Genomic DNA, 14,301 nt, shown 5'->3' on the forward strand with positions numbered 1-14,301 from the left:
TCAAATTCACCTTCTCCTCGAGCTATAATATCATCCATTACCTCGATGTAACAGTCACACAAGACCGGAATCACTGCTTACATACGACACTTTATGTTAAAGACACGGATAGGAACACTACCTTACACGCTAATAGTAATCACCCCCCAGCAATGAAGTGGGGTTTACCTTATTCCCAATTCCTCAGGATTTACCGCATCTGTAGTGACAGTACGGATGCAAGCTTCCAGATTGATACCATGATACGTAAGTTCCTTGCTAGGGGGTACAAACTGAAACTCCTTAAAAAAGCGAAAGAAAAGGTACTTTCTAAAAACCGTATCGATCTACTAAGTAAAAGAGCCCCCAAGGACTCCAGGGATCGAATAGAGTGGCCACAGGACTTTTGCACTAACAGTGCCCACACGGTCAACTCTACTAAGCGGGTTTGGCCCATTGTATCAAATGACAGAGCCTTGCCAACTTTTAAAGCAACGTCCATCCTTCTAGCATTCCGCAGGGGCAAAAATATTAAAGACATCATTGTTCACAACGATATCTCTAACTTCAACAAAACTATCACTACGCATTTTTTAACACGTAAACCGGGCAACTATAGGTGTCTGGGCTGCACCACTTGCAGCTGTCTAGAAATGGGACTGTTTTTTCATCTTCCAAAATCAGGCAAGAAGTTCACGATCACAGCTCCATATACGTGTTCCAGTCGCTTTGTCATCTACTATATTAAATGCCCATGCGGACTCCTCTACATTGGCAAAACGATTCGCCAATTTAAGGAAAGGATAGCTCTCCATCGTTCTAGTATTAGAGCCGCTCTGGAGAGGAAAGGTTCCGACCAACCGGTCGCTCGCCATTTCAAAGACTGCCATCATAATTTAGCATCAATTCGCTACAAAATCATTGATGGTGTGCCTGAATCCAAAAGAGGCGGGGACCGAGGAAAATTTTTATTACAGATAGAAGCACGCTGGATTTATATTCTACAAACAGTCAAACCGCTGGGTCTTAATGACATTCTCTCTTATACGTGCTTCCTGTAATTATGTAGTCCATATATATTACTTCTTAGTTTGGGCACTGCTAATTTCAGTGTGGCACACTTGTAATTAGTTCAGTGCCTTTTGCTAGTTGTCCCCGAGTATGGTGCACTATACAATATTATTCACCTACCTATATATGCAGTTTTAGAGCCCGGGACTTTAGCAATGTTTCACTCTGTAAGTAACCATAACTTCTCTATATCTGGGACTTGCTACTCGCTTTTATATAGATGATCCAATTGTTTTTGATTGATATCTTTAGACCAGTTTAATACCTTCAGTATTATTTACTATGTTGCTGCGTTTGTGATCTCAATTACCCGCATATCATGCATTTACATGGATTGTATTCCATTCGTTAAGCATTTACAGCCGGGTTTCCATGGTGATGGGTTCAGTACACAGTAGCTCCGCCCCCTGTGGATGCAGGTCGCCGGCGCGCGCCCATGACGTCACTGTGAGTCCCGGAGAGCGGAGGCGGGTGTTTTCACGTGGTGATTGGTAAGCTATTTATATGTTTGTATTTTCAGTTTGCTGTTGGTCTTGATAAAAGGAGTTATTCCTGAAACGTTGACTATAGCTGCTGTGCTGTGTCAAGTTATTATATGAGTCTCCACGAGTGCCGGCTACTGTTGTTTCCCTATATATATATATATATGTATATATATATATATATATATATATATATACATATGAATTTGCATTATCAATTACTTTTTGATTCTTTAGAAAGTTTGAAATTATGTTAAGGACAATCAGTGTAATATTATATGAAATATAAATAAAATGGGAGGGGGAAACATGGGAAGAAGGAGGGGGGGGGGGGGGGGGTGTATGGAGAACAAGACTAGTCATAGGAAACAACCTATTCGTTCCTCTTCTTTTTCTTACTGTAGAGGAGATAAACCATTGAGTTAAATTTAACGATGAAGAAACCAAGTGGTAGATTCAAATTTGTGAATGTGTTTCTGAGTGTTATCATCAAAACTTACAATAAAGGTGTTCCACTTATTATAGAACTTAGAGACACCCTTCTCCACATCCGACATTGTGGCTTGTCTCTCCCAGAAAAGTGTATTTAGAACCGAATGTTTTAATTCAGCTAAAGATGGGGTCTGTTTGCGTATCCAGTGTAAAAGTATCTGCATTGATGTAACATTTATAACTTGCATACTATAAAAGTATACAGAGCAGCTGATTGGTTGCCATGGGCAACTACAAATCCCAGCATGCCCTGCATCAGTTTTAGCATGGGCAAATAGCAAAACGGTAGCAGGGCATGCTGGGATGTGTGGTTCAACGACAGCTGGAGTGTCAAGGTTAGCCATCACTGGCTTAGTACTGTACATATCCCTTTATCTCTATCCAAGACTTGGTACATCTCCCCCTCACTCACAACAGTTCTTTTAAGTACTCAAAGGAATCAAATGTAATCTAATTGTATATACCCTAGTGACAAAAGAGGATTCTCACTGGCTACTTAGGATAAAATATTAGCAACAGCTTATAAACCCGGATTTTTAGCGCAGCAATGGCCGTCGAGGGAAGGGGGGGAGGGGGCATTGTTGCGGTATTGGGGTGGCCGGGCATACCAAACTGGGCGTGTCAGGAGTGTTTTTGGGGTGACTGCATAACGTCGCACGCAGCCGATCTGAAGAAAAAAATATGGCTGCCAACCACCTGACAGCTCAGCCCGGCTGCGCTGCCAGGGTTCAACCATAGATCCGATGCCTCTGCAACCTGTTTTTACAGACGCATCGGAGGGCGGCCTCACACATGCTGGGTGGCCTTGCCCTGTGCTGGGTGGCCCCCAGCATGTGCGGAGATGAACACAGATCTGGCTGTATATGCAGCCATCTGCGTTCATCGCTGAATTAACCCCAAAGTGGAAGGTGATAATGCACCAGCCAATCAGCTCCTAACTAATGACAGGAGCTGATTGGCTGGTGCGTTATCACATTCCACTGTATCACTTCTCCAGGCTTAATACTCTGCCCACCTGTTCATTGCTTTTACTTAGCTTGATTTGTTTATCCGTTCTGAATATTGACATTTCAGATTCCTGTTTGTGCCGCAGTATATTGGTCATATGAATAAAACTGCCATTGTTACTGTGCACACCTCATGATTTCTGCTACAAACAAAACAACACGATTACCGTGAGAAATGGAAAGTCTAAACAACCTTGCAAGTGAGCCAGGGCTACACGATTTTACTCGTGATTAAATTGTGACCATAATTAATGTATGTTTACTTATAATATATGTACTAATGTATGTTTACTTATAATATAAGTACTAATGTATGTTTACTTATAATATATGTACTAATGTATGTTTACTTATAATATATGTACTTATGTATGTTTACTTATGTCATAGGTTGTTACCCAAGTACTGCTCGTACGATATAACAAAGTGTATTTATATCCGCTACTCAGTCATACTATTATCCCAAGACTCCGCAGTGTCAGGATGGATCCCAGCTCTGTTAAGTTCTATCATACACATGAGTTTGATGCAAAAACGTTACTTGAGAAATATTTTTCTAAAACTAGTGATGAAAAAATATTTAGGGAAATTGTATTATTTCCTTTAAGAAGTCTTCAGAAACTACAGGCTTCAGGTATGTATTGCATTATATCACTATAATATTAGGTGGTTCATATCTTTGAGATACAAAAAATATAATCTCAATATAAACATACCTTTTAAAGAGGGGTCCATAGGAGGAGGTCTGGATGAATTGGTTACTTTGATGTACTGTATACTGCACTGTTGCAGATGGATGAAAGCGTTCAACATGAGGATATTCCATAGAAATTGTTTACATTCACCCATTGTAAAAAATAAAATATATAGGGGCATATGTATCAAAGTTCAGGCACAAAATATGATAATCCACTTAGGGTGCTTCTTAATTACACAGCTTCTTCTTTTCTACAGTATGTGGCTGCTTAACAAATACACATATAATAATAATAATAATAATTAATAATAATAATAATTTTATTTATATAGCGCTCTTTCTCCATTAGGTCTCAAGGCACATATATGGAAAAGGAACAAAAGTTCAGCAGCGCTGTTATCACTAGTTCAAGCATCCTGATACTATATAACTTTAAAAATACATTTCCATGTATATTAGAATATCAGTAACAATAAATCAATTTATTCTTATGAAAAAGAATATATACAGTTTTTCTCCGTATTTATTCTATTGTAACTTCACTCGCAGCAACAATTTTAAAGTTTGTGTACTTATACAACTTTTCCTGTTTTGCTTCATTTGCCATGAAATGCTTAGCGTGGCTAAGATGCTCCAGCAGCGACTGGATGGATTCCCATTTTTTTTCCCACACCAAATAATTTGCATAAAGTAGCAGATTAAAATAGCATATCTTTAAAAGAAATCACAAGGCGTGACTAAATTGCTAATTAAATTGCATGGCTAATCTGGCCATACGACTAAATTGGGGAAAGGTGTGTGTGTGTGTGTGTTTGTGTGTGTGTGTGTACACACCTGTGTAGACTCTAAAGTGCACTCCAATATATATTCCAACTCCTCCCCTCCTAATGTTCGTATTGAAGGACACCAATCAAAATCAACAAAGTCAGAATGTATAATTTAAAAAATCCATAAATGCTTTAGCGCTTCTAAAATAGTTCTTTATACATAACGCCACACCAGGATGCCTTAATCTCTCAGGTTCAGCAGGGATATATATGTCGGGATTGATAGGAATTATAGCTTTAACTGCACCTTCAGGAAGCCAATGTTATGTGGTAAATCTAAGCTCAATGGATAGATGTTATACTGTACCCAGGATACCAATGACGCTGTACACCTTGTTCTTCCTGTGTACACTACTTCAGGATTCCTAGTTCAAAAATGCAGCTGACCTCCCACTGCTTATCATAAACTTTAGTCACCCCTTGTGGCTCTCAATTACCTCGTTCTCTGAGACAGACGTGTTTCTACCCTATGACGGGTCTTTGTTTAATGACACCGGCCTATTTTTAAACTTGCATCTTGGTTCAAACTGCGTATATCACAGGTCTTATAGATGCATGTGAACAAATCACACCAAACAGTACAATATACAGTAGAGTATAGCGCAGCACACAGCAGTGTGCCCCCAATACACAGTCACTATACGAAAAAGCCACTTGTGAGTCTGGACACAGCACAGCCAGTATAGCAGCGTATTGTACAGCACACAGAAGCATGTAGCATGCAACCTATACAGTCACTATAAAGCACAGCCACTTGTGAGTCTGGACCCTGCACAGCCAGTATAGCAGAGTATTGTGTAGCAAACAGCAGCGTGCAGCCTAGACCTATACACAGTCACTATGCAGCACAGCCAGTATGGCAGAGTATAGCATAGCAGAGTGCAGCATGCCCCCTATACACAGTCACTATACAGCACAACCCCTTGTGAGTCTAGAAACAGCACAGCCAGTATAGCAGAATATAGCACATCATGCAGTGTGCCACCTATACACAGTCACTATACAGCATAGCCCCTTGTGAGTCTAGAAACAGCACAGCAAGTATAGCAGAATATAGCACATCATGCAGTGTGCCACCTATACACAGTCACTATACAGCATAGCCCCTTGTGAGTCTGGACACAGCATAGCCAGTATAGTAGAGTATAGCGCAGCATGCATCAGCGTGCAGTGTGCCCCCTATACACATTAGACAATCACTATCCAGTTCAGCCACTACAGCAAAGTATAACGCAGCAAACAGCAGCATGTGTTCCAGTGAAATGGTGCTGAGTCCCGGCCTTATATAGAATCCTAAGCCGGGAAGATGACGTTCAGCCCCGACATCAAATCTGAGTCGGGTGGAAAGCTCTGAGCCACGGCTCGGATCTGGACCACTCATCTCAATTAAATACGGAGACATGTATTTACTTTATCACAAGAATAAAAGGATTTATTGTTGCAAATATTCTAATATACATGGAAATTTATTTTGAAAGTTATACAGCATCAGGAAGTTTGAACTAGTAATAACAGCACTGCTGAACTTTTGTTCCTTTTCCATATATGTATCAAAGCTGTTTTTGTGTTACAAATCCATAAAAGTTTTTTTTTTCATGTTTCATGTTTTTTTTCATATTTCTATCACAATTTTATCGCTTTTGTATGTCTGCATTTGTAATAAATGCAGAACAGTTCTGGAACCACAGAAATTAATTGAAGTGCAATAAATTTCATACTGTACTGTATGTATCAAAATCGCTGATATTTTTGTGCTCATAGCAAATATGTATGTGTGTATATATATATATATATATATATATATATATATATATATATATATATATACTGAATATGAATATTTTGTAGTTTTTAAAATTGCATTGTAAAGTTTTTTGTTTTTTTTTTCATTTTTTTCTGAATTATACGTTCTTCCATCACAAGCAATATTGGCAAATATATACTATATATATATGTATATGTATATATACACACACACACACACACACACACACACATATATATATATATATATATATATATATATAGAAGTAGAGACTACGGCGCTGGGGTGCACTTTTGTGATGTCTATACCATAAATATGTTAAACCCTTATAAAGATTGAAGCACTTCTCAATATATTATATGAGCGGCAGCTTATAATACATAAACATGTGCTTGGCATACACATATAATCTGCTACAAGAATTGGTGAATACAAGCGCCCAGGATTGTGGTGAGTATAATAAGGGGAGAAGGTATAAATGAAGAGGATGATAAAAACTGGCTTAGGTCACTTATCTGGTAAAGAGAAGCTTTGTTCAAACAGCACTCTTTTGTGGCTTAATACATGTGAATACACAAGAGAGGAGAGCAAACATAGGCCCTCATTCCGAGTCGTTCGCTCGGTATTTTTCATCGCATCGCAGTGAAATTCCGCTTAGTGCGCATGCGCAATATTCGCACTGCGACTGCGCCAAGTATCTTTGCTATGAAGAAAGTATTTTTACTCACGGCTTTCTCATCGCTCCGGCGATCGTAATGTGATTGACAGGAAATGGGTGTTACTGGGCGGAAACACGGCGTTTTATGGGCGTGTGGCTGAAAACGCTACCGTTTCCGGAAAAAACGCAGGAGTGGCCGGAGAAACGGGGGAGTGGTTGGGCGAACGCTGGGTGTGTTTGTGACGTCAAACCAGGAACGACAAGCACTGAACTGATCGCACAGGCAGAGTAAGTCTGGAGCTACTCTAAAACTGCTAAGTAGTTAGTAATCGCAATATTGCGAATACATCGGTCGCAATTTTAAGATGCTAAGATACACTCCCAGTAGGCGTAGGCTTAGCCTGTGTAACTCTGCTAAATTCGCCTTGCGACCGATCAACTCGGAATGAGGGCCATAGTGTATACCATTTAAAATGTCATATTATGTCACTGCCTAATTTCACAGGCATAATTAGGGAACCATCTTATTCCCAAATGAAAACAGTATACAGACATGCAGACATCTCCTTTGGTGGACAGATAAGCGTCATAAAATTTTAAATTCTGTACGCATGTCATTCAGCCATTTTTTAATTCTTTTATGTTATTATGTGTATTAAACTTATGTATTTTTAATATTTACACTGCTCAGCAGGGGCGGAACTACTGGCGGGGCAGGCAGTGCATTGCACTGGGGCCCCGCCGCACTGAAGGGCCCACAGCCGCCGGCCGGCATTTAGAACAGATTGACATGCGGACGAACGTCCGCATGTCAATCTGCGGTCTCCTCTCCCTCCCTGCTGTGGTGCCTGCTCCCCCGCCCCCCCCTATGTGTTGGAGGGACACGAGCGCATCGCGCGTCTCTTCTGTGTCCCTCCTGGCTCTCCCCCGGCCGATCTAAGGAAGCATGTGCCGTTCGTGAGCTCTGATTGGCTCACGAACGGCACTTCCTTCATTAGACCGGCCGGGGGGAGAGCCAGGAGGGACACAGGAGAGACGCGCGATGCGCTCGTGTCCCTCCAACACATAGAGGGGGGAGGGGGGGCCGGGGGAGCAGGCACTGCGGCATATACCTGGCACTGGGGGGACATATACCTGGCACTGGGGACATATACCTGGCACTGGGGGGACATATACCTGGCACTGGGGACATATACCTTGCACTGGGGGGGCATATACCCGGCACTGAGGGCATGTACCTGGCACTGGGGGGGCATATACCCGGCACTGGGGGGGGGGGGGATATACCTGGCACTGGGGGCATGTACCTGGCACTGGGGGGGGGCATATACCTGGCACTGGGGGGGAGGCATATACCCAGCACTGGAGGCATATACCTGGCACTGGGGGGGAAGCAGGCACTGGGGGGGAATATCTGGCACTGGGGGCATATACCCGGCATTGGGGGGGCATATACCCAGCACTGGGGGCATATACCCGGCACTGGGGGCATATACCTGGCACTGGGGGGGGAAGCAGGCACTGGGGGGGAATATCTGGCACTGGGGGCATATACCTGGCACTGGGAGCATATAACTGGCACTGGGGGGGCATGTACCTGGCACTGGGGGCATATACCTGGCACTGGGGGCATATACCTGGCACTGGGGGGGAATATCTGGCACTGTGGGAGAATATCTGGCACTGGGGGGGCATATACCCGGCACTGGGGGCATATACCCGGCACTGGGGGCATATACCTGGCACTGGGGGGGAAGCAGGCACTGGGGGGAATATCTGGCACTGGGGGCATATACCTGGCACTGGGGGCATATAACTGGCACTGGGGGGGCATGTACCTGGCACTGGGGGGGCATGTACCTGGCACTGGGGGCATATACCTGGCACTGGGGGGGAATATCTGGCACTGTGGGAGAATATCTGGCACTGGGTGCATATACCTGGCACTGTGGGGGAATATCTGGCACTGGGAGCATATGTGGCACTGGGAGCACGGCCCTAGCAACAAGCACTACCCACTAGCAACGAGCATGACACCCAGTGCATGAAACCCCTGGCAACGAGCATGACATCCTGGCACCGTGCATGGAACCAAGTGCATGAAACCCCTGGCAACAAGCAGGTAATTTAAAAGTAATTGGAAGCCTTACTGTAGAACTTAATGTGTAATGGGCATTACGGTGTGTGGCATAATGTATCACGGACATTGCGGTGTGTGTCATAATGTTTCAGGCATTACGGTGTGTTGTATACTATATCACGGGCATTGTGGTATGTGGTATAATGTCTCAGGATTATTGTGGTGTGTGTCATACCGTGTCACAGACATTGTATGTGCTATAATGTATCAGGGGCATTGCAGTGTGTAGCATAATGTATAACGGGCAATGCGGCGCACGCATTTTTCTACCTTTGCTAGTGCCAATTACGGGGTGTATGGGGGGGGGGGGGGGCGCCGAAGGATTTTTTGGCTTGGGGGAGAAAAATTTCTAGTTACGCCACTGGTCACAATGACTCATTGTATGTCATGCCGCAGCCGCACACCAGCGCTCCCGTGACCCGCCCGTCATAAGGAACGATTCTGGCCACCCGCACACGAAGGAGGGAGGTGGGTCCGTCCCTCCCTCCCTCATATACAAACAGGTCACAGTCTCTCAGTGAAGGAGAGAGCCACAGCAGCGCTTTGTTACTGGTGGAGGCGCTGCTGCTGCTGCTCCTCTGCTTCACTATAGGCTGTCTCTGAGAACAGCCTATAGGGAAGCAGAGGGGCAGCAGCAGCAGCGCCTCCACCAGTAACACAGCGCTGCTGCGGCTCCCTCCTTCACCTCCCTCCTCCTTCTTCTCTACTGCCCGGGAAGCTGCACCGAGGAGCCTGAGCCAACAGAGAGGGTAAGTATAATCCTTCCTTCTTTCTTTCTTTCTTTCTTTCTTTCTTTCTTTCTTTCTTTCTTTCTTTCTTTCTTTCTTTCTTTCTTTCTTTCTTTCTTTCTTTCTTTCTTTCTTTCTTTCTCTTTCTTTTTTTATTTGTTGGGACTGCCTGCCGCAATGTGTAAAAAGGGGGGACTGCCTGCCGCTATGTATAAAAATGGGGAATCTGCATGCCGCAATGTAAAAATGGGGAATCTGCCTGCCGCAATGTAAAAATGGGGAATCTGCCTGCCGCAATGTGTAAAAATGGGGAATCTGCCTGCCGCAATGTAAAAATGGGGAATCTGCCTGCCGCAATGTGTAAAAATGGGGAATCTGCCTGCCGCTATGTATAAAAATGGGGAATCTGCCTGCCGCTATGTATAAAAATGGGGAATCTGCCTGCCGCTATGTATAAAAATGGGGAATCTGCCTGCCGCTATGTATAAAAATGGGGAATCTGCCTGCCGCTATGTGTAAAAAGGTAGAATCTGCCTGCCGTAATGTGTAAAAAGGGCACGCTATCTGCCGTTATGTGTAAAAGTGTATGGTGTCTGCCGTAATGTGTAAAATGGGGACGCTGTCTGCCGTAATGTGTAAAATGGGGACGCTGTCTGCCGTAATGTGTAAAAAGTGCACGCTGTCTGCCGCTATGTGTAACGAGGGCACGCTGTCTGCCGCTATGTGTAACGAGGGCACGCTGTCTGCCATTGTGTAAAAAGTGTATGCTGTCTGCCGCTATGTGTAACGAGGGCACGCTGTCTGCCGTTATGTGTAAAAAGTGCACACTGTCTGCCGTTATGTGTAAAAAGGGGAATCTGTTCGCTGTAAGGAGTAAAAGGGTCTCTACCTGGTGTAGCGGTGCTACTGTGCGGCGTAATTTGAAGAATGGAGACTACTGTGCACCGTTTTATGAATTGGTATTATTTTGTGGACACACCCCTTCCCCACGAAGCCACGCCACTATGTATTTTTGCGCGCCTACGGCGCGCACTGCCCATGGGGTGGACTTGGATGGGATGGGGGGGGGGGGGGCCCAAAGCATTTTGTTGCACCTGGGCCCACCGCTTGCTTGTTCCGCCACTGCTGCTCAGGCTGTATACTGTTTTCATTTGGGAATAAGATGGTTCCCTAATTATGCCTGTGAAATTAGGCAGTGACATAATATGACATTTTAAATGGTATACATGTTTGCTCTCCTCTCTTTTGTATTCACATGTATTAAGCCACAAAAGAGTGCTGTTTGAACAAAGCTTCTCTTTACCAGATAAGTGACCTAAGCCAGTTTTTTATCATCCTCTTCATTTATACCTTCTCCCCTTATTATACTCACCACACTCTTGGGTGCTTGTATTCACCAATTCTTGTAATATATATATATCCATTGCTGTATAACAATGTTTTTTGAGCGGGCAACCATTAGTATACTTATCTACTAGGAGTGCCGGGACTATGGAGATATATATATATATATATATATATATATATAACTCCACAAGGCCGGCACTCCCCACTCAATGATAAACACAATACCTCCCTGTGTGGCACTCCAAGCCTTTGAAAAAAGACACTCTACAGCCGAATGTCTGTCAACGTTTCAATGCTTTAAACGTGCATTTTCTTCAGGACAACCAGAAGAAAATGCACGTTTAAAGCATTGAAACATTGACAGACATACGGCTGTAGAGTCCTTTTTTCAAAGGCTTGGAGTGCCACACATGGAGGTATTGTGTGTGTGTGTGTGTGTGTGTGTGTGTGTGTGTGTGTGTGTGTGTGTGTGTGTGTGTGTGTGTATAGATATATATAATATATTAGAGATGAGCGAGTTCGGATCTCAGAGATCCGAACCCCCCTCCCCCCCCCCCGTTCCTGGGTCTGGGACTCAGGGTCGACAACAAAAAGGTCGACACACCTTAGGTCGACACCAATTGGTCGACACACCTTAGGTCGACATGGACAAAAGGTCGACATGAACAAGGTCGACATGGAAAAGGTCGACATGAGTTTTTTATGTTTTTTTGGTGTCGTTTTCTTCGTAGAGTGACCGGGAACCCCAATTAGTGCACCGCGTTCGCTCGCCATGCTTCGGGCATGGTGCCTTCACTCCGCTCCGCTTCGCTCGGCACAGATTACCGTTCCAATCGTAGTCCACGTGGATCGTTAAGTATGAAAAGGTTTCAAAAAAGAAACAAAAACATTAAAAACTCATGTCGACATTTTTCCTTGTCGACCTTGTTCCTGTCGACCTTTTCTCCATGTCGACCTTTTGTCCACGTCAACCTAAGGTGTGTCGGCCAATTGGTGTCGACCTAAGGTGTGTCGACCTTTTTGTTGTCGACCTGGAGTCCGGATACCCCCGTTCCCCCCACCCCCCCGAACTTCACGATCCGAGCCAGGAACCGAGTCTGGCTCGGGACTTCCCCCCAGGCTTGGATCCCAAAACTAAGCAAAATATCATCCCGCTGTCGGATTCTCGCGGGTTTTGGATTCCATATAAAGAGTAGTGATGAGCGGATTCGGTTTTACTCGGTTTTACTCGGTTTTACTCGGTTCTCAAAACGGCATCTTATTGGCTCACGGATGTCACATGTTTTGGATAGCCAATAAGATGCCGTTTTGAGAACCGAGTAAAACCGAGTAAAACCGAGTAAAACCGAACCTCGCTCATCACTAATAAAGAGCCGCGCATCGCCGCCATTTTCACTCCGGACTTGGAGAGTGATGGAGACAGATCTCTGTCTCTCTGAGTGTCGTGGCATCGGGTGGGGTCAGTGTGTGCTCTCTAGGGGTGCTGTCCTGTTTGCTGTTAGGGGTGCTGTCCTGTCACTGTGGTGTCCTGTGCTGTACAGGGGTGCTGTCCTGTTATTGTGTGGCCCTGTGCTGTTAGGGGTGTTGCAGCTGTACATTGTTATTGCTGTCCTGACACTGTGCTGTACAGGGGCACTGTCCTGTATGCTGTAAAAAATACAAGGGTATTGTAAAGGTACACTGGCCCTGTCTTGTATGCTGTAAAAATACAGGGATGCTGTGAAAATAAATGTACACTGGCCCTGTCTTGTATGCTGTAAAAATACAGGGGTGTTGTAAAGGTACACTAGACCTGTCTTTTATGCTGTAAAATTACAGGGTGCCGTGAAAATAAATTTACACTGGCCCTGTCTTGTATGCTGTAAAAATACAGGGGTGCTGTGAAAATAAATGTACACTGGCCCTGTCCTGTATGCTGTAAAAAATCCGGGCTGCTGTTGCTAAAATAAAGGTACACTAGCTCTGTCTTGTATGCTGTAAAATTACAGGGGTGTTGTTAAAATACAGGGGTGATGGCCCTGTCCTGTATGCTGTAAAAATATAGGGGTGCTGGGAAAATGCATGGGTGCTGGATCTGTCCTGTATGCTGTAAAAATACAGGGGTGTTGTAAAGGTACACTAGACCTGTCTTGTATGCTGTAAAATTACAAGGGTGCCGTTAAAATAAATGTACACTGGTCCTGTCTTGTATGCTGTAAAAATACAGGGGTGCTGTGAAAATAAAGGTACCCTGGTCCTGTCTTGTATGCTGTAAAAATACAGGGGTGCTGTGAAAGTAAAGGTACACTGGTCCTGTCTTATATGCTGTAAAAATACAGGGGTGCTGTGAAAATAAAGGTATACTGGCCGTGTCCTGCATGCTGTAAAAAAAACAGGGCTGCTGTTGCTAAAATAAAGGTACACTGGCCCTGTCTTGTATGCTGTAAAAATACAAGGGTGGTGTGAAAATAAAGGGGCACTGTTCGGTGTGGTTTAATAATAAAGGGATGCTGTCCTGTGAAATGAAGAACAAAAATTTGGAGGAAAAAATTGTGAAAGATCAGGAACCACTTCCTCTTCCTAGTACTAGTGCTGAAGCTGCTGCTGCCACCAGTCATGACATTGCCGATGCAATTCCATCAACTTCATCTGCTAAGGCTGATGCCCAATGTCATAGAGGGCATGTCAAATCCAAGAAGAACATATTAATAAACAAAAAAAATTATTATCTGATGAGAAACGTAAAATTGGCAATATTCCATTAACGACACGAAGTGGCAAGGAAAGGCTAAGGTCTTGGCCTATGTTCATGACTGGTGGTTCAGCTTCTCATGAAGATGGAAGTCCTCATCCCTCTCAAAAAATAAAAAAAATAAAGCTTGTTAAAGCACAGGAAAAAACAACTGTCCGTTCAGAGATATCACAAATAACCAAGGAGAGTCCAAGTGTGTCTGCTGTTGTGATGTCTAGGCCTTACCTTCCCAAGACTGTATGGGAAGAGGAGGCTCCTACCACCATTTGCATGCCCTCTGCAAGTGCTGGGTGGAGCACCACCAGTCCAGTTGCTGATCTTGAGATTGAGGATGTCACTGTAGAAGTACACCAGGATGAGGAGGATATTGGTGTAGC

This window comes from Pseudophryne corroboree, chromosome 10 (assembly GCF_028390025.1).
Source record: "Pseudophryne corroboree isolate aPseCor3 chromosome 10, aPseCor3.hap2, whole genome shotgun sequence".
In the NCBI taxonomy this organism is placed as follows: Eukaryota; Metazoa; Chordata; class Amphibia; order Anura; family Myobatrachidae; genus Pseudophryne; species Pseudophryne corroboree.